Below are 23,102 nucleotides of genomic sequence, written 5' to 3'. Positions count from 1 at the left end.
CACACTAGATAGGTATTTATATCTCTATGGGAGGCCCACCTAGTCACTCTAGGTTAGGTTTAGGTATTAGTGTAGGGGTTAGGGGCCATTTTGACATTCAAAGTGAGACGTATGAACAGAACAGTGATCTCCTGTGAAGATTTGATGACCTTCGGAGTGAGGAAACTCAACCAAAGATGAGATTTGTGCAATGTTCTCTCAACCTAGCTTGATGGACTCTCTACCTGGGTAATATGCGTTAAAAGCATTCTTGCATGGGAAAACACCATATAGCACTTTGATAAATTACCCCTTTGTTAACTTGGGGAAGTTCATTGATGAGGAGGTAGAAGACTGGGGGAAAATGAGTACTGGAAAAAAATGGGCCAAATTATAAGGAGCTATATTAAAGGCAACAAATGTTTATAAAAAAAGAGGAAAAGGAATCCATTATAGTTTTCCACCGAGGTGGCTGAAAAAATAAAGGCAAAAAGATCAGCGTTCATAGAGTACAAAGGATTTCAAAAAGAAGAATATAGGGAAAAATATCTGGTGAAGCTGAAAATATGAGAAAGAAAATCGGGAAGCTAAAAGCTTGAGTGGAAGAAAGGATTACCAAAGAGGTAAAGCAAGGTGACAAAATATTAGGGGTGTGCATTTGTTTTGAACTTAAATGTAAAACACAACTTTTTTTTTTTTTAACTTAAAAAAGTGATGAGGCGAAAACGATCGGCTTTCCAACTTATTCAACATAGCTATGTTGAATACGTTGGAAATCGCGATTGTTGATTGTTGATCCAAAATAAAAATTTAAACCCCTCACCCTCCTTAATCCCCCCCCCCCCCAAGACTTACCACAACTCCCTGGTGATCCAGCGGGGAGTCAGGACACCATTACTGAACTCCTGAAAATTGTCAAAATTGCCTCCTCTCCAGTGTTTCAATGGTTTATGGATGACACAGAATTTATAGTCACTAAAATTGTGTTGCATAAGTACAGAGTGTGCAACCAGCGGTTTACCTTCTGCTCTCCTATTGATGGCACTCTTGTGTTCCATGATCCTAATGTTAAACTGTCTGATAGTTTTACCCACATAGATCACGCCAATACTCTTACAGTTAGTTAGATTTTTTAGTTTAAAGATCTTGCCAGTAGTGGGAATTGTCAAGACTTTAACCTTTAGATTAACTGCAGTTTCCACTAGGACCATGTCCAGTCATACCATAATTGACAGATTTAGCAATTGGTAAAGCTGATGGTGCTATGTATTCCTTAAGATTTTTTCTCTTTTATTTGTGATCATTATATCTTTAGATTTGAATGCAGGAAGTGTCTGTATTAAGGGTTATCAGAGAGAGAGAGAGAGAGAGAGAGAGAGAGAGAGAGAGAGAGAGAGAGAGAGAGAGAGAGAGAGAGAGAGAGAGAATATTCCTATAATGCCTATGCCCTAGACAAGTATTTGTATCCCTATGGGAGGGCCACCTAGTAACTCGAGGTGGGGATTAGGTATGAGCGTCGGGGGTTGGGGGCCACTTTCGCATTCCACATGAGACGTACGGAAAGAACAGTGGTCTCTAGTGAAGATTTGCTGGCCGTCGGAGTGAGGACACTCACTCCAAGAGGAGATTTGGGCAACGTTCTCTCCACCTAGCTTGAAACAACAAGCTAGGTGGAGAGAAACAACAAGCTAGGTGGAGAGAAACAACAAGCTAGGTGGAGAGAACGTAGCCCAAATCTCCTCTTGGAGTGAGTGTCCTCACTCCGACGGCCAGCAAATCTTCACTAGAGACCACTGTTCTTTCCGTACGTCTCATGTGGAATGCGAAAGTGGCCCCCAACCCCCGACGCTCATACCTAATCCCCACCTTGAGTTACTAGGTGGCCCTCCCATAGGGATACAAATACTTGTCTAGGGCATAGGCATTATAGGAATTCTCTCTCTCTCTCTCTCTCTCTCTCTCTCTCTCTCTCTCTCTCTCCAAGCAGTAAACTGTGGCCCCTTAATCTACCATGATGTGTATTATTTAGTCAGGAAAGCCTCAAAAGTGGGTACTAGATGTGTCAATAACAAACTTTCATGGCATAAAATTCTTATATCAATTTATAAAATGAAACAGGTTATTTTAAGCAGAACTGTATTTTGCAGCAATGCAAGAGCACAGTCAAGAATAGTGCTTGTGAAAGATGGTTAATCGGCACATCAAAATAATTTAGTTATATTATAATGTACAAATTTGTTAGGAAAAAAATAAGAAAACAAACTGCACATTTAGAAAGTCTATAAATCGCATGATTCAGAACTTACTAAATTGGTGCACTGACACAGTATTCTGTCTCCAGTCGGAGACGTCTCGGGGCCGGAAAAAAAGTTCCCTCCAAGGCCGTTCCAATTTTGGAGTGGCCTTGGAAGGAACGGCTCGGTGCGCGCCTTGGAGGGAGGCGGCTCAGCGTGGCCTTGGAGGGAGGCGGCTTGGCGCACGCAGGTTGCACAATTTGCACCCCCCTGCGTGCGCCGACCATGGATTTTAAACATGTGCGCGACAGCGCGTGCATGTTATAAAATTGGGCGTAGATTTGTTCACGCCGGGCTGCGCGAACAAATCTACGCCCGCACATAACTTTAAAAATCTACCCATATACGTCTCTATAAATAAAAGTTTCTAATCGGACATTCCTTGGTTTCTTATCCACTTTGTTGCCCTCACAGCTTTTTTAGATAGCCTACCCTCCTGCTTTGTTGGTCCATCATTTTTTAGGATAATGTCCTATTCACCCTGGAAGGACATTCTTAGTTTTAATGACGGGCATCTTAGTGAGCTCCTACCGGATGAACCATTTTTTAAAGATAACAATAGATTTGAGGATTTCCTGAAAAAATGGGAGGAGACTATTAACATCAGCAAAAGTCTCATTAGAGGCAATCTCCATGCTTCAACTCTCTTGCATTACTGCAGATACAAAAGAAAACCCAGAGGCTTTCAGGTAAATAAACCACCCAGCATGTTTAAAGAGGATACGGAATTTATGATCGCATGGGAAGCAATATTGAACAAATGTTCATTGGACCTGATGATTTTAATTATCAAAACCTCAAAGAAGAGAGAAGAAGCATTGAAAGTACGCTGGATGAACAACTTGAATATCTCAAAAAGAACGATCTGTGCTTTGATATAATTCATGATGATTATAAAAAACTTACACAGCTTCACACGTGAATTGAAAAATGTTAAATTCGAAAAATTTAAACGTGAGGAGAATTATTATAAAAACCATAGGGGCAGATTTTCAAAGGGTTACGCACGTATATTACGCGTGTATCCCTGAAAACTAGCTCCTGCGCGCGCCGAGCCTATTTGCATAGGCCCGGTGGTGCGCACAAGGGATCCACGCCACCGGGCGCACACAAGGGATGCGCGGATGTCCTGGGGCTTGAAAAAAGGAGTGGGGAGTGGGTGGGGCAGTCTGGAGGCGGAGCGGGACTGAGGCCTCTGGTACAGTGGCTGTGCCGGGGGATGGCGCACTGGCACTGGGCCGGCGTGCACAACCCATGCCTGCCCGGAGGGAGATGCAACTTATTTATCAAAAGTAAGGGGGGTTTTAGATAGGGCTGGGGATGGGTTAGGTAGGGGAAGGGAGGGGAAGGTGTGGGGGTAGAAGGAAGGTTCCCTCTGAGGCAGCTCCGATTTTGGAGCAGCCTCGGAGGGGAAAGCTATCAGAGCTCTCCTAGGGCTTGGTGCGCGCAAGGTGCACAAGTGTGCACCCCCTTGCACGCGCCAACCCCGGATTTTATAACATGTGCGCGGCTGTGCACACATGTTATAAAATCAGGCATAGCTACTAAAATCTGACCCATAGGGTCTACAATTGGCGCGCGCAAGGTGCACAAGTGTGCACCCCCTTGCACGCGCCAACCCCGGATTTTATAACATGTGCGCGGCTGTGCACGCATGTTATAAAATCGGGCATAGCTACTAAAATCTGACCCATAGGGTCTACAATTGGCATTTGCAAAATATACCTTTTTACAAGAATAATAAGACATATCAACGAACAAAAGAGATTAATCAAGTATTCAATGATAATCAAGTATTTAATGATGATAAGAAAGATAAAAGGATACGGGCCTCCTGACCCCCCAAGCTGGCCAAAAGTTCTTTTTGGGCCTAACGAGGGTCCCGGAGGGAACCCGCGGGGAATCACGTGACGCCGCTTCACTCCAACGTGGCGCCGACGTCACGTGCTCCTCGCAAAGGAGTTCAGGAATGGGGCCTCCTGACAATTTTCTGCTTAAGTTGGAACAATACATTTTTGATTTTAAGACGCTTTCTCCCCTTGGTTTGAATGGAGATATAGATCTCAGTGTGTACCTATAATTACTCCCCTTTTTCAACAAATATTTATTTTCCATTTCCTCAACATTATTTCAATTATTTTTCCATTTTTTCATTATTTTTCAAAATTCAAATATTTATTTATTTTTTACATTAGCATTGTACCCAATGTCCATTCACATTCTTCATTTTTTTACATTTTTTTCACATTTTTTTTACTTTTTTTATTTATTATTTATTATTTTTTTCTTTTTCACTTTTTTTCTTTTTCATTATTCACTTATAGTTCATCAGTGTGCAAGATGGTTTTATACATGCATATACACATTTTGTCACATTTCACTATTTCCAATACAATAATGTAGGATTGGGCTATATAAATCACTATGCAAGATGATCAATATACATACGTGAAATAAAGATATGATTAACTTTCTAATTTTATTTTAGTTCATTTCATTCATTCTTTTACTCATATATATAAAATAATCTTTCATTAACAAGATTAGATATACTGATCAAGCGAATCATGATGTAATTACAGACGCATCTCATACATATGTAAATTGTGTAATATGGCGATACTTAGAAGAGCCATAAAATCACTTGTTTGTCTGCCCGCCTTTTTCTGGCGATTATACGCTGCTGAATGCTGACAATGTGAGCTCTCTTCCTCGGAAACATTACTGATTGGTGAGTAGAATCATAGTCACTCCTCCAGAGCTCCAGAATAGATGTTTGTACTCGTAGAGTCATTTAATTCTCCATGAGTCAGCGTCACCGGACGCCAAGTTTTGGCGCCAATTTTAGATGTCGGCATTTTTGTTCATAGTAGCCCCAGATTAGATAATAATAAAACAATTTTTTACCGGTACAATTCGCTTTTATATTTGTCAAAAACTACTTGTGTACTTATTTAACATTATAGCTTAGATGTCGGTCATTGGATTACAATAGTCCTGTAAGATTTTTTGAAGTTTGCACTAATGGTTTACACTTGATGCCGCCAATCGACGCTGTACTAATGTTAACATCATTTTGGTAATAGTAGTCCTCCTTAATAAGTACACTGAATAGAATTGGTTTTTCAAATTTTGCACACATATTTAATTTTACATCAGTTGTTATAATTTTTAATAGCATACACCATCGGTTCAGCTTCCTTTTTGATCAAATGATATGAGAAGTTGCAGTGACGATGTTACATCACTATCACTGTGTAATGCATTTTACAATATGCCGGTATCCAGCGTAATATTCCAGTCTTTTACAGATACAATTGACATTCATCTTTAAGATCGAAGGGCAGGGCTTATATTACATCTTTTAAATGAATATATATTAAATTAATATTTTAATAATACTTATCTTCTATTAAGGTACACAATACCAGTATTTTCAGAGCTCATTCCAAGACCTAAGAAACTCCTTGTTCCATTCCAACTTGATTGCACTTGTGAAGTTTGAAGCCAACTGATGTGGCTTGTAAGGTACCTATTCCAAACCATCTAGACATTATATTTACAGTGTCATTATCATTACTATTCTCATTTTCTATTTATTATTCTTTATTTTTATTATTCATTATTTAACTATTTTTTTTATTATCATCCTTTTCAAGTTCCCACTTTTCATATGTTGGATTGATAGTAATATTGTTGTTTTATACGTACACACTGCTGAGATCCTATCTCCATCTCAAGTGTTTGCCTTTGAAAATAATACACACATATATATAGTATTTTGTACAATTGTATCATGTCATATAACATTGTTCATTCTACTCCATTTATTTAATTTTTATTATGACACTGTTTTTAAAAAATAAAATAAAATTAATTACATTTAACACCTGAACATATTCTGTTAAAATTACAGTATGTTTTTCAAACTGTTTATTTATTTATTTGTTTTAAATATAATTTATGGAGGGTAGAAATACATTTTATATGTGGTCACAACTTTATATGTATGTGTGTCTTTTATATGTTTTTAGCCCCTGAGGCAGCTCTCTGAGCGAAACTCGGCCAGAGTCGGGCATGCTTGAATAAAACTCTTGTTTACTCCGATCCATCTACTCGTTTTCATTGCCTACAGCCACCTTGGATTGGCTACCGGTTTGTTTTCTTGGACCTAAGATTGACTATATACAGGTAAAATCATTTAATCATGTTCTCTTTTTTGGTCCCACTTATTTCTTCTGTTTTATGTGAATTTAGTTTTCCTTTGCTTTATATGTTACCATTATATATGTATTAGTGAATTATTATGATTTCAAACTATGATTTTATATGTCCTGTATTGTTTAGTTATGTATGTTATTTGTGTGTTTTAGCCCCTGTGGGGGAAAAACTCGGCCTCAGTCGGGCTCATCTTAAAAAGAATACGTATCCAAGAACAGGGGAGGTCAGTATCCGGGCAGCGATCAGCGTAGTCAAGAACAGTCAGAGGTCAGTACCAGAGAGTCAGTCCTGAGCGAACGGAGGAACAGACAGACCCTGGAACAGAAGGATGCTGGAACAGGAGGCCGCTGGAACAGGAGGACTGGAACAAGTGATGAGACACTGAGCCAAACTAGAATACACACAGTATCGACCCGATTGCCAAGGCAAGGAAGTGAAGGCAGGAACTTCCTGATATACTGTGCTCAATCAAGGCGCACCGCAGAGCTAGGACCCACCCATGGCCCTATAAGGGACAGGGCAGTCCGTGTGCGCGCGCCTAGGGGCAAGGCCGACACCACGGAGGACGCTGAGCCCCGCCATGAGGCCTAGTGCGCTGAGGAAGGCCCGGCGACCGCCACTGCGGGACGCCGAGGCCTCAAGGAGCTAGCTGTGGCCACCGGAGAGGCTGACCCGGGACCTGCAGAGGAGTTGGGAAGATAAGCAGGCCCGTGCGCAGGCTGAGCATGGATGGGGCGCACAACAACAGTGGCTTCAACGCTCCAAAACATAAAGTACAGAACTCGGCAACAAGCCTCAAGGCACAGAGTGAGGAGTATAACAGGAAGAGGAGTGGCATCAAAACCCCATATCACCAAAAGAGGGGCAAAGGGCACCAACAACAGTGGCATAGATATTGCAAGGTATGAAAAGAGAGGCAAAGCTGAAGAAAAAGTGGCATGAAAACACTCCAAAGCACCAGGAGAGGAGCAGGATCCATGGCATCAAATCATTGATTTTATGCAGTACTATAAGGACATTGGAGTGACAATATAGACTTCCATTAATAATTGACAGTTTTGGGAAGTCTCTCTTTCTCTCTCTCTCTCACACACACACACACATACACCCACACACAGAGACACACATACTGTAGTTTATACTGACTCCTTTATTCCATACAGAAAGTCAGAGAGACCAAAAAGAAATGCTCCTGTTCCAGCTCCGCATACCAGTCTTGCTCTGGTCTGTGCTGCAGGTGGAGACACACACTCACCCTTGCCGGTTCATTGATACCGTAATTCTGTAACACACAGTGATACTGCAATAACAGGCAACAGCCCAGCCAACCTTGCTCAGTCTCTCCTTTTTCAAATCTCCTTTTCAAAATGTTCTGGGAGTTTCAGAATCACAACCTGTCTGAAATCCAACAGAGAAATGAGGCAACAAAACAGAGATTGCTCAAATTTGCATTTTGCTATCAGTTTTAGGTTAAAAAAAAGATTAGAAACTCATTGCCAATCTATGCAACTGTCAGCTGGGATTGGCTGTTGAAAAAGTGCTTCACCCTGATTGATCCATTTCCTTTGTTCCTTCCCACCCTGGCTCTGATCTGTTTAGCTTTTTTTCCAGGGGGGAAAAAAAAGTAGTTTTCCTTGCCTTATAAATTGTAATGACTTCAAAAAGAAATGCAAACCAAAATTTTGATTATTTTCAGATGTACCATCCATGCATTTTGTTTGGAATGAAAAAAAAAAAGAGGTTTTTTTTTGTTTGGATTATTTGCTTTTCCAAATGAATGCACATCCCTATTGTTCATTATCTTTTTTCAGTTTTCTTCTTAAGAACTTAAGAACATAAGAAATTGCCATGCTGGGTCAGATCTTCTCCAAGAACTTATCTAAACCTTTTTTGAACCCAGCTACACTAAGTGCACTAACCACATCCTCTGGCAACAAATTCCAGCGCTTTATTGTGCGTTGAGTGAAAAAGAATTTTCTTAAATGTGCTACTAGCTAACTTCAAGGAATGCCCCTTGGTCCTTCTATTATTCGAAAGTGTAAATAACCGATTCACATCTACTCATTCAAGACCTCTCATGATCTTAAAGACCTCTATCATATCCCCCCTCAGCCGTCTCTTCTCCAAGCTGAACAGCCCTAACCTCTTCAGCCTTTCCTCATAGGGGAGCTGTTCTTGATACCTCATCCTTCGCTTTTGCCCATTGTTTATCTTGGTAAGTTTAACTGACTCTTTTGTTTTCTGAAAATAATCTCTTATCAACAATACCATCTTATTCCCTATCATAGACATACAGTTCCTAACATACCATACAGTACTTTTCAGGCATACCTGCAGATAGCAACATTTTCAATGTTGTTATAATTAATCTGCATTTTGGTCTCTTTAATATGTGACCATTTACACTTTAGGTGCAGTGCGTATAAAAGAGAAATATTATTGCATTTCGTGACATTGTAACCCATTGATATATTCCATATTTCTTTTCGTTTAGTTTTGTCCCTGCTGTGTAATTTTGAAGAAATAGAAAGATTATAGTAACACTATTGTCTTACTGGATGACAATTCATAAAATATTGATATCAAGAGTGATTGGAGTACAATTTTTCTGGAACCAGAATGCTTATTGTGGTAGCAATGTATTACTGTGGCATATCTCTGAATGGCCTACAGAGTGGCATTAGAGTTCACAAAGCATTCAACAGCAAAGGACAAAATCAATCACAGCAGTGGCATGCTTGGCTTCAAACAAAGATATGCAAGATTTGTTTCTCAGAACACCATGCTAGGTACTGTACCAGATGTTCCCCTAATAAAACCAGATTTATAGTAATACCCAGATAATTTTCTGCTGATGATATAATACACACTAATACTAACCTAAGGAACTATATCTTTTCATTTGAGCTATAGTATAGGCAATGTAACTACTTTGACTATTTAGTTAGGCATTTGTATAGCACTGATATCAAATTACAGACAGGTGCAACAAGTCTTCAGTCTAACTGGGTACCTATGGCAGCAGGAGATAAAGTGACTTACCCAAGGTCACAAGAAGCTTCAGTGGGAGAAGAGAAATAGGATTTCAGCTCTGGTTTCCTGGCATAGCTATTTCTCTAACCCAGAGCTTTCCAAACTTTTCATGTTGGTGACACACTTTTTAGACAAACATAATTTCACGACACGGTAATTCAGTCTACTAGTAAACCAGAGGTTAAAGGTTAAACGAACGAAACATATTTCGACAATTTATGTATGTTTCCTTAAATATATACATAAATAAAATGTTTCACGACACAACCTATCTCATGAAAACCTTAAATTTATATTAAAAATATATATTCCAAGATTCATGTTATTGTTATAATTTATGAGAAACAATAATAAAACAAATTGTCTGTCCCCCACACACTCATCTCTCTCCTCCCCCCAGCACATGTCTGGCCTCCACACACTCATATCTCTCCCCCTCAAGCACATGTCTGTCCCCCCAGCATGTTTGCCCCCCACTCACTCATCTCTCTCCCCCCAGCACATCTCTGGCCCCCACACTCATGTACCTCGTCTTTTTGATTGTTGCCAGTTAAGTGCTTCACTCCCTTCCATGATCACCAGACACTGCTGCTTGCAGTCAGTACTCCTCATGGCCAGGCCTCATCGGCAGCAGCAGCTAATGCAAGGATGGCTGGGCTCGTTCCACCCACCAAGCCCCCCAAAAAAAACGCGATTGACAGCAAAAATCACCCAATACTAAGCAACCCATAAACTGAAAAAAAAAAGTGAATCTCTAGAAAAAAAAAAGCCCAAACTCGCATCAGAGTTGACCGGGCTTGCGCGACACACCTGCACACTGCAGGCGACACACTAACGTGTCCCGACACACAGTTTGGAAAGCTCTGCTCTAACCAGTGGGTCATACCCTATTCCTAGCATGCATAAACTGATCATTTAGTATGATGTGTTGCATAGTTTGGTTTCATGTAATTTTAATGGGTTGCATAACAATTTATCATAAAAAATACATAACTAGATTTAATTCATGCATGCCATTTTCATATCCTTAATGTAATCAGAAACACAGAACATAATTAATATTTTCTAATAAGACATTTTGAGGTAACATTACTTACCATATTTTGCGGTCCATGAGATGCCCCTGACCTTAGGACACACCTAGGATTTAGAGGAGGAAAATAAGAAAAAAAAAATTTGTCCCCAAGACGGGTTCTGTACAGAGCTCCCCTTGGAGCGAATGTAGCGTCTCTCCCTCTCGCGCGCCCCCCCCCCCCCCCTCCTCCTCCCAACTCAGCCCAATCAGTTTGGCGCAGGTCAAATGATTTTCTAATATCTAAACAAATGAGAAGGAAATGGCCTGTACTAACTTTGATGCCATGTATTGTCTTCTGCCGGCAGAGCTTCAGCTCCCTGCCGGTCTGCTGTTCCCGGGGTGCATCTTACTGTGAAGCTTGGCGAGGCGCAGGTCAAACATCAGCTGTTTGAACCGCGTGCACTACGGAGGCCCCCCGGGAACAGCAGACCGGCAGGGAGCTGTTTGAACTGGAGGGCCCTCCGTAGCGCACGCGGTTCAAACAGCTGATGTTTGACCTGCGCCAAACTGATTGGGCTGAGTTGGGAGGAGGAGGAGGGGGGGGACGGCACACGAGAGGGAGAGACGCTACATTCGCTGCATAAGACGCACAGACATTTTCCCCCCACTTTTGGGGAAAAAAGTGCATCTTATGGAGCAAAAAATACCGTATTTAATTTATGTATTTAGGTGTTTTATATGCCGTCGTTCCAAAACAAAATGACAACAGTTTACAAAATCAGCATTCTTATTCTTGGTCAACTTTCACATACTGGGTCAGCATTCATACTCTAGGTCAACACAATAGCAAATATATATTCTAATTCATACATTTTCTAGATCAATATAGTAGCAAATACATAATCTAGTTCATATTTATACATCTTCTAGGTCAACACAACATCAAATGCAAATTCTAATTCTACTGACATTACATTTTACATCGTTCAGTCCTTATTGCTCATTCTGATAACATTATCTCTGGTACGGACAGTGAAGTTATCAGCATATTTGTATTTTACATTAAATCATATGCCTTTCTAAAGAACCATGCTTTCAATTCATGCTTGAAACTTTTACTTTCTGTTATCGGACGTGGTGACTCCGGAAGAGAGTTCCACTGCTTGGGTCCTGCTATTGAGAGCATTCGGTCTCTTATTTGTGTTAGGTGTGTTTTCTGTGTTGTGGGTTTCTTTATAAGTTCTTTGCTTTGCGATCTTAGGGTTCTTTGCGGTGTGTAAGGTTGAAGTGTCACTCCTAATAAGCATGGGCTAATGTTGATGATATTAAAGATAAGAGTTAATAGTTTATAGTGAATTCTGTATTGTACAGGAAGCCAGTGCAGTGCTATCAGCGAGGGGGTGATGTGGTCAAATTTTCTTGTCCCTAGTAAGAGTCTAGCTGAGGCATTTTGAAGTAACTGTAGAGGTTTTAATATCCCTGAGGGTAGGCCTAGTAAAAGGGAGTTGCAGTAATCTAAGTTTGAGAATATTAGTGTTTGTAAAACAGTGTGGAAGTCCTGTATTGCACTGGAGGTGGACCCTTGATCTGGTGCAGGATTGGCTCGGCCCTCTGGATGGACCCAGAGAATGCCTGCACCAGGAGGCAGAGCAAACAAGGAAACAGAGGCTAACTGGAACTTCGCTAATAACAATCCGGGGTTTCCGCAGGTTGAGCCCTTGGGTACCCTGACCACCTGGACTTAGGTGGGCCTCCGAGGGTCTCCCAGAGAGATAGCAGAGAGGTATGCCCACCACGAGCAAAGGTGCACGGCTGGTGAAAATAAGATGGGCTAGACCAGGACCAGGATCACCGGAGACCTCTGGAAGGAAACAGGAAGTGAAGGTCCTCCGGGCTAGATAGGCAGCGCCTGTTGGTCTAGTCGAAGGTAGGCCGCGGTCAGCGTCTGAGCAGGCTGGTCTGGTTATCACAGGAGCAAACAGAGTATCCAAGTATAGCGCAAGGATCAAAGCCAGGGTATTAGTCCTAGGGTGGTCAGCCAAAGCTAGGGTCAGTTCCAAGATCAGTCCATATGAAGTCAAAGCAAGCAGGAGTCAGTTCCAGGTGGCAGTCAAACATGGTCAGAAGGCAGGCAGTGGTCAGTTACAGGCAGCGGTCAAATGTGGTCAGAAGGCAGGCAGTGGTCAGTTCCAGGTAGCGGTCAAATGTGGTCAGGCAAGCAGAGGTCAGTACCGTGAGTCGGTCTGAGAAGGTATGACAAGAAGAGAAACGTGGAGCAGGAAACAGGAGAGACACTGAACCACGGGAACACAGAAATGCAGGAACATTGGAACAAGACTGGATCAAGGAAGCAGGAGAACACAGAAACAAGGATCAGCCAACTAGCTACACCGAAGTGTCGACCCGATTGCCAAGGCGAGGTTCTGGGGACAGGGCCTCGCCTTATATATAAAGTCTAAGTGATGTCATCATCGGGCGCTGCAGACCGGTTTCCCGCACTGGGCCCTTTAAAGGACCGAGCAATCCGCGCACGCATGCCTAGGGGTGCGGCCGACGTCGAGGAGAACACTGAGCCTCGGCATGAGGAGTGCTGCGAATATGAAGGCCCTGACAGGCTTGGGGATGCCATGGAGTGCTGTGTGCAAGAGGAGCTGGCTGCGGCTGCAAGGGAGGATGGACCAGGACCTGCTGGAGAGAGGTGAGCAGGCCTGGCTGCGGCACTAGCATGGCTGGGATGCACAACACTGTATTGTAAGTATTTTTGTATTTATTTAATAAAATTTATTAATCACCTAACACAGGCCTAGGCGATTTACAAAATGCACACACAATAAAAACTAAACAAACAAAATACATGAACATACAAGATAGTTTCATAGAAACTAGATGACAAAACGATATTTAAATCATCAAAACTTATTGTCTATAAAGAGATCACATAAAATCTCGTTTGAATGTTTATTACCAAACTCATTATCTTATTCAAATAATTCAATTAACAGTTGTATGCACGATTGAGCAAAAATTGCTTGAAGGAAATTTTAAATTTCTTGACATCTTCAATCGATCGAAGGTCAAATGGAATCATGTTCCAATGATTAGGCGCCGCTATGGAGAAAGATGTTTCCCTTGTGCAGTATAGATGAGCTAATCTCATAGATGGGACCTCAAGTAAGTTTAATTGTGAAGACCTAAGTGTTCTGGCTGGCTTATGGATCCGAAGTAATGCATTGAACCAAAAATCAAAAGGCAAAACACGGAGCTTAAAAACTGTCATTCCTATCTTAAAGAATATACGCTCAATCACAGGCAACCACTGAAGTTGACATAAAACAGGAGTAATACGATCAAAACGCTTAGAAAAAGAAACTAATCTAGCTGCTGCATTCAACAAAAGTTGAAGTGAACGAATTGAGTTCTTAGGTAAACCGACATAGAGACTGTTACAATAATCAATATGAGGGAAAATAATGGCCATCAAGAAATCAGATTCATACAGTAAGTGTCATAAAGCAGCCAAAAGCCTCAACTTAAAAAAACCTAGTTTAATTACAGATCTAATCTGTGCTTTAAATGACAATGTTGAATCAATCAAGAAACCCAAACTCTTAATAGGTTTAGAAAGAGTAAAGGAAAAATTCTCAAAAGAAATAGTATCATGAACAGGCTGAGAATGAGGACGATGGATCAACAACATAGAAGTTTTACTAGTATTCAAATGAAGCTTATTATGTTTCAGCCATCGGGTAATGGAATTCATACAAAGTGAAAGTGACTCAACTGTTTCAGCCCAAGACTTCTGAACCTTTATAGTTATGGTTTCAGTCTATGTAATATTCTCAGCTTGGAGTATCCTGTTTTAATTAATTTACTTATATGCTTTTTCATTGTGAAGTTCTCATCAATTAGTATAGTTAAGAGATGTGAATCGTGTGCCCGATCGTTTTAACGATCAGGTTTGGATGGAGGGAGAAAAAAATCGGATCGTTAATTTTTTAGTGAGGCCTGAGCAGATTAAAAAAAACCCACCCTGACCCTTTACAAATGACCCCTTTGCTCTCCCACCCTACCGAACCCCACCCAAAATGTTAAATTACCTGGTGGTCCAGTGGGGGGGGGGGGGGGGGGTCCCGGCGCGATCTCCTGCTCTCGGGCCATCGGCGCCATTTTGGCTACCACTGATAAAAATGGCGCCGATGGCCCGATAAAAAAAAACCCACCCGACCCTTTACAAATTACCCCTTTGCTTCTCCCACCCTCCCGATCCCCCCAAAAACCTTTTACATGTACCTGGTGGTCTAGCGGGGGGTCCGGGAGCCATCCCTTCAATCATACCCTCAGTGCCGGACTGGATTCAAAATGGTGCCGAGGGCGCCGATCGCCTTTGCCCTCACTATGTTTTTATCAGTGGTAGCCAAAATGGCGCCGATGGCCCGAGAGCGGGAGATCGTGCCAGGACCCCCCCCCCCCCCCCCACTGGACCACCAGGTAATTTAACATTTTGGGGGGGTTCGGGAGGTTGGGGGAGGGTAAAGGATTGGTTTTAAAGGGTTGGGGTGGGTTTAGGGGTTGTTTTGGTGTGCCGGTTTTCCCGCCCTCCCCCCAAATAATTCCCGTACTCGATTTAACAATTTTTCACGATAAATCGAGGGAATTCCTATTGTATCGAGTCCCTTACCGATTAATGATGATTTTAAAATTATCGGACGATAATTTAAATCGTTAAAAAATGATTCACATCCCTAATAGTTAAGTCCCGTTCTTGATCTGAGGGAGTAATGTTAAAAATTTGCAGGACTAGGGTTGGCAGTTTGATTATCATGGTGACAACAATATTTTCAGATCTTTTATTAATGTTAACATTTCCAATCTGAAAGTTTGTCAGGGACCCATACTTCAGCAAAAAACATAATAATTATTAGAATCGAAAGAATTTAGAGGCTAGATCTTGTTATTGCCATTTAATAACTGTTCAACTTTGAGATATTGATTTAAATTCTCCCTCTATGATTTATTTTTATTTTTTAAAATGTTAATCTTAATACTTAATTTATTATACAATAACATAGAAATAATAAACAGATATAAATTGTCATGGACAATTAACAACAAAAAAAAGATAATAGTTATTAATGTACCCTGTACACATGGAATGACAGTATGTAAAATGTCTAAATAAATAAATAAATAAATACATACATACATACTGTAACATTAGGAAAGAGAAATTGAATATACCAGGAACAAGTTAACTGCAGTCTTTAATAGTAAAGTTAACTAAGTTGGAGAAATAAAAAGCAGGAAAATAAAATTCTGATAGAATCGGAAGCAATCCCATTTATTGATCAAGCAATATGATGGTCAACTTAAAACAACCCCCTCATAAGTAAGGAATTTAGAAACAGGCAGCTCTACAATCCTCTCCAATCAGATAGAGGGAGAATAATTTACAAATGTACTTCTTGGAGTAAGACAATGCTTAACCTACAGAAGGCTAGGCCAACCACCAGCCTTTTCTTTCAGTGTTTTTTGTTAGAAGCCTTACTGTGGTGTGCTTCTAGCTTTGAAATTGTTCCTTGTCCCCTCTCTTCTGAGGTCAGGCTTTTGTGGGTGATTTTGGTGAGTGTAGTTGAGAGTGTGTAATGATTGCTCTGCTCATCATTATCTGCACCAACTGGATAGCCCCCCCACCCAGGGCTCCTATTGCTGCCATTCTTGTAATAACCAAAACAAAATGTAAATTTGAAGAATTTCAAGTGGTGTGGTGGGGGCCCTGCGGTCAGAGGATTAGAAGACAGATGATCCAAAATGGTGAAGGCCAGGATAGTGGGGCCAGAGTGGAGATTCAGAGTATCTACATTTTGGTGACATAGTTGGGATGTGTTGTGGCCTTTCAATGTCTCTCGACTATGAAGCCTTTGCAGTGACCATGCTGCATAAGGGACTACAACTTCCTGGCTACCTGGATTGTGCTGAATCGGAGCTCATTTATGCTGCATTGGAATGATCTTGAGGCTGGGACTTGTGGAAAAGTTGCAGGACTCCTTAAAGGGGACTGAGGCAGGCACATGGCAGTTTGACCTGGCAGATATGCATAGTGGCATGTTCCAAGGATGGTGAGTTTTTCCCTTCCTAGTATCCTCGGCCACTGCAGTGTGGTGGAATTGATGGCCAATAATATATATTATTTATAAAGGGTGATAAATGCTGACCATAGTGGAAGGGTTCTCTGGCAGTATGAGACCAGGGGGAAGGTGGTGAGTCTGCAAACCAGTGTTAGTGGCCATCGCTTATGTAGCTTTTCACCCTCTGGGTCCTTTTGGGTTGTATATGAGGTATCTGGCGGCATGGCAGAGAAATGAGGCCCAGATCCGCCAAGCCCTAATTGAGGGAGTGGAAAATGGGATGAGTGCATGGCAAGGGCAAGGGAGGGGCATGCTGCTCTTCCCTTTAGCGTGTTGGGTTACCTGCTGTGGGAGATGTCCAACAGCAGCAAAGAAGTGTGGTTCACTTCTGATGGGCCTCTCTCCATTCAGAAAACAGCTGGGGAATTTTGTCGGGAATTGCAGCAAGAGTGGGGAAGAGCCATGGGATGCCACTCAGACAGGAATGAGTATGCAGGGCGCGATAGTGCTTTGCATGCTTGGGGTCTTCTGTACAGAGGCTTTTTATAGGATGCTGTGGGAGGCTGTTGTCTTTGGGACATAATCGTGCCTCATTTTCTTGTTGCTCCCCGTCTGAGTCCTGATGCTGAAGTTCTCAGCAGGATTTCATTTTGGGCTCCCCTCAGGTGTTGGTCAGGCTGATGAGGAACAGGCGATTAGGCCCCATGGGACCTCCCATGGATGGTGGAGAACAATAGCATGCTGCATTGACATGGTGTGGAGATGGTCCAGATGGGGCATCAGAGGGGGCACAATCAAGGTCATGCAACTTTGTGCATCAGTAGCTGGTTACCTTGGTATTTGAACATGTGTATTGGTGCAGGCTGTCCATCAGTCACTTTGATCACTGAACTGGTCAGCTGTCAGCCTTTTGGGAGCAGCTATTTTGTCTGGAGAACAGGGTCTACATGTTGGGTTTTAATTTGCACATGGCTCACAGTAATGAACCTCATTTGTTATCCTGGGTGTGTTCAAATGATCCTAATCTCTCAAATTGACTCCTATTGTTCTTATTTATTTATTTTTAGATTTTTATATACCGGTGTTCCTATATGAAATAAAGATCACATCGGTTACATTGAAACAGAACATGAAAATTGCCAAAAGGCATTACATAGAACAAGGTTATGAAACTTGGAACAGTGTACATAAGTTCAAAATTTAACAATAACGTTGTAACATTGATGACCAAAAGATAAAGGAGAAAAAAAAAAAAAGACTTAAACAATTAAGTTGACAGGTCTTATTGAGCATAAAAATTATAACGTATAAGTGAGAAAGTCTCAAGTGTCCTGCAGCAAGAGATTAGATACCGAAGTAGGTAGTGGTATGGAAAATGGGGGTTTGTGAAGAAGATATGTTCTTGCTGGTTGGAGGGGAAAAATACTGCAATGGACAAAGGAAGGTCCTATCTGAAGTTACTGAGATAGGTTTGGAAATTCTTGTTAATCAGACCTGTGGTGCCCATTGTAAGTGGAACTATTTCTGTATTTTCTGACACATTTACTTGACCACTGATTGCTTATCTTGGGTCTTTCAAGGATCACATGTACATGAAGCATGGTGGCATTTCGATGAGAGTGGATGGTGAGATGCAGGACAATCCTGCTGCCATTCTTACTGATGGCATCTGTAGCATTATGGTAAAGGAAGCTATCAAAATAAAAAGAAGGGAGGAAACTCTACCATTCGCATCCTTACCAACCCTGGTGAAATTAAGTGGGATTGGAAGTATCATCCTGGATTGGGTCTTTACTTCCACTAGACTAAAAATGTGATTATGCTTTTCTATTTATTTATTTAGACGATTTCTCTCTTGTCCAAAGTTCCAGGTGGATCACAAGAAAACACACATGTTGTTGCGCTGGAGGTGGACCCTTGGCCTGGCACAGGATTGGTACAGCCCTCTGAGGGATCCCAGAGGGTGCCTGCCACCAGGAGGCAGAGCACACAAGGAGACAGAGGCTGACAGGAACTTCACCAATAACAGTCCGGGAATTCCGCGGGTTGAATCCTTGGTTTCCCGGACCACCTGGTCTTAAGTGGGCTTCTGGGGGTCTCCCAGAAAGATGACAGAGAGGTGTGCCCACCAAGAGGAGAGGTGTGCGGAACTGAGGGTACCAGAGACCTCTGGAACAAGACAGGAACTGAAGGTCCTCCGGGTAGGATAGGTAGCACCTAGTAGTACAGCTCGAAGGAGGCCACAGGTGGTGTCGAGGCAGGCAGGCCTGGTGATCTCAAGAGGAGCAAAGAAAGTGTCTGAATGGAGCGCAAGGGTCAGAGCCAGGGTATCCATCTGAGAATGGTCAGCCAAAGCAAGGGTCAGTTCCAGGTGTCAATCCGAGCATAGTCAAAGGCAAGCAGAGGTCAGTTCCAAGAATCAGTCTGGGCATGGTCACAGGCAATCAGAGGTCAGTTCCAAGGGTCAGTCCGAGCGTGGTCAAGACAAGCCGAGGTCAGTACCGAGTATCAGTCCGAGAAGGTACTACCTGGGTAGCAAGATGAGGAACAGGACTCAGGAACGCAGGAACTCAGGAACAGACGCTGGAACACAGGAAGGACCACGGGAACACAGGAGCAAGGCAGGAACTCTGGAACAGGCACAGGAACAAGGAACACAGGAACACTGGAACAAGCACAGGAACAAGGAACACAGGAACACTGGATCAAGCACAGGAATGAGGATGGCAAACTAGCTCATGCAGAGGTGATGACCAGAATGCCAAGGTGAGGGACTGAGGAGTAGGACCTCGCTAAATACTGAGACTAGGTAACGTCATCGGGACGTGCCGCGGAGGAGTTTCCTGCCCTTGGCCCTTTAAAGGGCCAGGCGATCCGCATGCGTGCGCCTGGGGCAGAGTCGAGGCAGCGGAGGACACCAAGCCCCTGCGTGGGGCGAGGAGTGAGGCCTGGGACACAGAATCGCTGGAGGCAGTCGCGGACGTCTCTGCCCCGAGCCGGGGGCGCAGCCGACTAGCTGCGGCAGCAAGGGAGGAATGCCTGGGACCTGCGGAGCTGGGAACAAGGTGACCAGGCCCGGGCGCGGCCTTAGCGCGACCGGGGTGTGCAACACAAGGCTCTACAACCGTTCCTGTCCACATTATTCATCAAGTCACTCATCGCATACAGGTCCCCATTCTCCACTGGGTCCAACTCTTATCTGCCTTATTCATCAAATCTGATACCTAGGTGTTCTGCTTGATGTTAGCTTGCAATTGTGGAGCTAGTTGATAAGTTACCTTAGCTATCTCATTCTGAAAGTGAATGATAAACTTGGTGTGTGTCTGTCCTTGCACCAAGCTGAATTGTGTGAGTATTTTTCTTTTGAGGGCAATGAAAGCTCCGGTTTGGCATGTGGCTTGCAGACAGAATGGGTACATAATATAGAGCACCCATTACTGAGGGTTGCAGTTCAGACAAGTTGTCTTTTTTCCATGTTACAGAATCTATTCCCAGGTTCACTTTATCTTGCCATGAGCAAGGGACTCTGACAATGACTGTTCGCAGGCACTTTGATGCAATGATAGCATAACTTGGGAGACAGCTTTGCTAATTTCAGAGCTGATTACCTCATTCCTTCAGTTACTTACTCCCAAAAGTGAGTTCAAGTATAATGAGCCCATATTCCTGATCTATTCCCCATCATAGGTGGGCAGGTTTTATAGGAACCTGGTGCAGTTCCACAATAGTATTACTGAAGCATCACCATCTCTCAGGTCTTCACTAGGCATTTCAATCTCACTGCATTTGTTATTATGGATTTAATTTCTTTGGAGTCCTATGGCACTTTGCTCATTCCTTTAGTTACTCATTCTTGAGGGCAAATTCAGGAATGGTTAGGTTGCACTCCTGGTCTAGTCTCCAATGCAGATATGCAAACAGTAGGAGAGTCATCCTTTCCACATCGCTGAATGCATTTCTATTTGCCAAGTTTGCTTTATATCTTCCATGAGCAAAACCCGGTAGTTTCCACGCTCAAAATTTCTCCATTCAGTGCCCCATCATTGCTTCCGTGATTTATTCTTGTGGGTAATTTCCAGGTACAGTTAGTTATGCGTTCCTGATCTAGTCTCTAGTACACATGGTCAAGCTTTAGAGGAATCTGGTGAACCTAAGCAGTAATGTGGTAGATGTGTTGCCATTTCTCAGGTCTGTTGCCATGCATTCCTTCTCTCTGTGTTTTCTAATATGGTTTTAATATCTTCATGGAGCTATTAAGAGTTTTGCTTCATTCTTGCAGTTACTCATTCCTATGTGAAATTCAAACATGGTTTGTTCAAGCATTATAACCTTGCAGCTTTTGCTGTATGGCTTAGTATTGTCCTTCAATTCCTGTGGCTTGGGTATCCTCACTATATATAATAGTAATTATATTTTAGTGTATTTCTTTACCTCAGGTCTTTGTTGGATCAATAGGCCTGGCACATTCAGGAGTATCTGGTGTCAGCACACAGCTGTGGATGCATACATCCTTTTATTCTGTTGTCAAATGGTAGAAATGAGTAATAATTTTCTCATTTGTGAGTTGCACTTTATTTTACAAGGCAGTTAATGCCTGTTTGCTTCATAACTGAAGTCTTCACATCCAAGGGCTTCTGCTTTCCCAGCCAATGTCAGAGTTCCAGGCTGGGCAACATGTTCTTCACTTTTGGCTCGTTCTAAAGGATGTGGCCATTTTATAACATACACATGTATATGTGCAGGGCCGGTGCAAGGGGATTAGGCGCCCTAGGTGAGCCTTCTTCCTTGCGCCCCCCTCCCCCCCCGGTCTCAGCCCCGACTCCTACATCGTTCTCGATCACGCCCATCGGCTGTGTGGTTTTCTGGATCGCGAGCAAATTGGGCACTGCTTGCGGCCTGCCAAATCTCCACTCCTCTTTGCCGCCGCTTGCGGCCCCATATGGTTTGCACCCAGCGGCGTACCAAGGGTCTCCGGCACCCGGGGGCTAATGCATTTGTATGCCTTTTCCCCTTAATCCTTCTTGTACTAATGCTTAAGTCACAGAAAATCAGTGGCATCTCTAGACAGAAGATTTTTTTTTTGGGGGGGGGGAGCCAAAATGACATTTCTTCATCACACCCACCTCTATAGCATGGATCCTGCTTTAAAATTGGTTTAAAAAAAAGTGTTAATAAAAAAGTCCAAAGGGTCTTCTTCGTAATTTTAAAAAGCTGGCCAGTTTCACACTTCTATTAAAACTACTATAAAATTATTTGATAGCCTCATTCAACTAATTCTATATGCCTATGAGAGTCAAGTCTGGAATATATAGGAAGGGACAGAATGTCAATATAAATCCTGCCCCTCCAGTTCTGTGTCGGACCTTTCAGAATATTCAATCTGGAAGGTCCCTCAAGGATTCAAATATTTGGGGGGCAATTTTTATGACCATACTCTACCATACTACATAGTGAATGTTCTGTATTACAAAGACTCCATGATGCTATCCTACAATGTTCTCCATTAAATCTGACCTTGTGGGGATGACTCGATACCATAAAAATGGTTCTTACCCCTCGCATAAATTTCATACTTTCCATGATCCTGGTCTATTTTTCTAAAGATTTCCATCGACAAGTGGACTGCCTCCTTTCTGTTATGCTCAGGCTTGTGAACCCTTGGGCCGACGGGAGGATGGAATATCTTAGGAGGAAGATCCGAAGGTTCTCCCATCGGGTGGCGAGGCAGGAGCAGAAGATGTGACCAGCTGACCCTCGGCACTGATGTTTCAGTTGAGATGTTTGAAGAGAAGAAGTGTGTCTTCGCCACTGGAAGCCCACGGTCCCCCCAGGAGGAGCCTGTAGGGACTCGGACCGCTGGGACTTAGTTGGACCTTTGAGAGGTCGAGAGTTTGGTGCAAGGGCTGACTGGAGCTTCACCCCTGGAAGCTCGCGGTCCCCCCGGGAGGAGCCCGTAGGGACCCGGGCCGCTGGGACTTAGGCAGGCCCTTGGAGACAACGGTCAAGAAGGGTCCGAGATCAAGTGCCAGAGGGTCGTCACTCACCAGTCCAAGGTCACACACCGAGGGATCACCACTTGCCAGTCCAAAGTCACACACCAGAGAATCATCACTTGCCAATCTGAAGTCAAAAGCAGAAATCACCGCTAGCCAATCTGAAGTCAATACCAGGAATCACCACTAGCCGATCCGAAGTCAGGAACCAGGAACACCAGACGAAACAGGAACAAAGATCCAAAGCACAAGAACTCACCGAAGCAAGCAGACCTGACTAACCAAGGAAGTTGCCAAGTCAAGGAATGAGCAGAGGAAGCCGCCCTTTATACTTCCCCTGCTCTGACTGATAGAGAACAGCTGAAGCTAGTTAAAGGGATCGGGTCCGTTTAAATCTGTCAAGGCCTCACGCCTAAAGATGGCGGTGGCCATCTTGGATTTC

This window comes from Rhinatrema bivittatum, chromosome 5 (genome assembly GCF_901001135.1).
Source record: "Rhinatrema bivittatum chromosome 5, aRhiBiv1.1, whole genome shotgun sequence".
Lineage (NCBI taxonomy): Eukaryota > Metazoa > Chordata > Amphibia > Gymnophiona > Rhinatrematidae > Rhinatrema > Rhinatrema bivittatum.
The sequence above is the reverse complement of the archived record's forward strand: the minus strand, read 5'-3'. Positions refer to the sequence as shown.